Source organism: Tasmannia lanceolata, unplaced genomic scaffold (genome assembly GCF_043159265.1).
Source record: "Tasmannia lanceolata isolate RefF3 unplaced genomic scaffold, GAP_Taslan_0.1 ptg000194l, whole genome shotgun sequence".
NCBI classification, from domain to species: Eukaryota; Viridiplantae; Streptophyta; class Magnoliopsida; order Canellales; family Winteraceae; genus Tasmannia; species Tasmannia lanceolata.
This window is the reverse complement of record NW_027518870.1, coordinates 470,285-472,500: the sequence shown is the minus strand read 5'-3', so window position 1 is coordinate 472,500 and position 2,216 is coordinate 470,285.

Here is a 2,216-nt window from a genome sequence, read left to right as displayed (position 1 = left end):
TCGCGTCTGGGCGCAAACACGTCGCGTCTCGTTGCGTCTTCAGAAGTCGTCGCTAACAGCACCTTTGGTTGCCACTGGTGGTTAGGCTGGTTGGTTGCGCAAACCCTATAGGAGGGTGGCATGCTGGTGGGCGTTTTTGCCCGGATAGGCACTAGAATGTGCAGATTTTGGGCGTTTTTGCCTGGATAGGCTAAGGAATGGGCATGCTTTGGGCGTTTTTGCCCGGATAGGCACCGGAATGCTTGGCCTTGGCTTGTCCTAGCAAGGCATTGCTGGGTTGGGCTCCCTTGGCCTTTTGGGCGCCTTGGACGATGTCTTGCGAAGACCATGGGCACAAGGCCATGGCATATGGTGAGGAAAGGACCACGGTTGCCAAGGTTAGGCACCGGAATGCTTGGCCTTGGCTTGCCCTAGCAGGGCATTGCTGGGTTGGGCTCCCTTGGCCTTTTGGGCGCCTTGGACGATGTCTTGCGAAGACCATGGGCACAAGGCCATGGCATATGGTGAGGAAAGGACCACGGTTGCCAAGGTTAGGCACCGGAATGCTTGGCCTTGGCTTGCCAAAGCAGGGCATTGCTGGGTTGGGCTCCCTTGGCCTTCCGGGCGCCTTGGACACTGTCTTGGGAAGACCATGGGCACAAGGCCATGGCATATGGTGGGGAATGGACCACGGTTGCCAAGGCTAGGCATATAGAGAGGAATCGCATTTTTGCCCGGATAGGCACCGGAATGCTTGGCCTTGGCTTGCCATAGCAGGGCATTGCTGGGTTGGGCTCCCTTGGCCTTCCGGGGGCCTTGGACGCTGTCTTGGGAAGACCATGGGCACAAGGCCATGGCATATAGTGAGGAATGGACCACGGTTGGCAAGGCTAGGCATATAGAGAGGAATGGACCACGGTTGCCAAGGTTGCGCAAGTTTTGGGCATTTTTTGCCCGGATATGCCCAAGTATGCCCCGATAGGCCCGTTACGCCCCGGTATGAACGCGTATGCCCGGATTGACTCGGTATGCCTTGGGATACATGCGTATGCCCCGATAGGCTTGGTACGCCCCGATATGCGCACGTGTGCCCCAGTAGGGCTCGGTATGCCCCGGTATGTACGCGTGTGCCCCGATAGGCCCGGTATGCCCCGATATGCACACGTGTGCCCCAATAGGGGTCGGTATGCCCCGGTAGGTACGCGTGTGCCCCGTAATGCACGTTTCGCAGATCTCCCCGCATGTCCCGCCCCTATATGTAATACTTACTTACTTACTTTCTTTCTTGCTTGCTTGCTTGCTTGCAATGGTTGGGAGTGCCCGGCATGCCCCGCTGCAGAGACCAAGGGCGCAATGACTTGGCACCGCGGATGCCGGGACTCCGGCACTTCCCGTGGCACTGATGGTTGGTTCCAAAGACAAAAGGCCGTGCAAGGCCACCGCACCGCGGATGATTTTGCTCGTGCTGGCGCCGTTGTGTGGCCAAAGAACATGCGCGAATGCTCGTGTCGGAAGGGTTGGTGTCCTGGCCCCGCGGGTGTCACGAATGCTCGGTTGCGAAGACCATGGGACCAGAGCCATGGCACGTCGGATGATGGCTCCAGCTGGCGCCCCGGCACTTTCTGTGGCATTGATGCTCGGTTTCAAAGACAAACGTGCGCAGGGCCAGGGGACCGCGGATGACTGCTCGTGCTGGCCCCGTTGGGCGGCATTGATGGTCGGTTGCAAAGAAAATGCGCGATTGCTCGTGTCGGGGCCTGGCAAGCCAAGGCCAAGCGAGCCATGGCAACGCGGATGATGGCTCCAGCTGGCGCCCCGGCACTTTCTGTGGCATTGATGCTCGGTTTCGAAGACAAACGTGCGCAGGGCCAGGGGACCGCGGAGGACTGCTCGTGCTGGCCCCGTTGGGCGGCATTGATGGTGTGTTGCAGAGAGCATGTGCGATTGCAAGTGTCGGCCGGGTTTGGGTTCCCTTGGGCTTTCGGGTGCCTTGGACGCTGTCTTGCGAAGACCATGGGCACAAGGCCCCGTCCTGGCCCCTTGTTCGATTCGCTCTCGTCTTGCGCTTGCTTCCAAGGTCCTCCATGACCTTCCCCATGGCCTTGCTAGATCCCCCCCATGACGCATGACCTCTGTCCGTTGATTGGTTTTGAGTGCACACCATGCCCGGCTTGGCACCGTGTTGTCGCGTGAGTGGCATTTGGATCGTGCATGCTGGTGGGCTACCTGCCAATGCG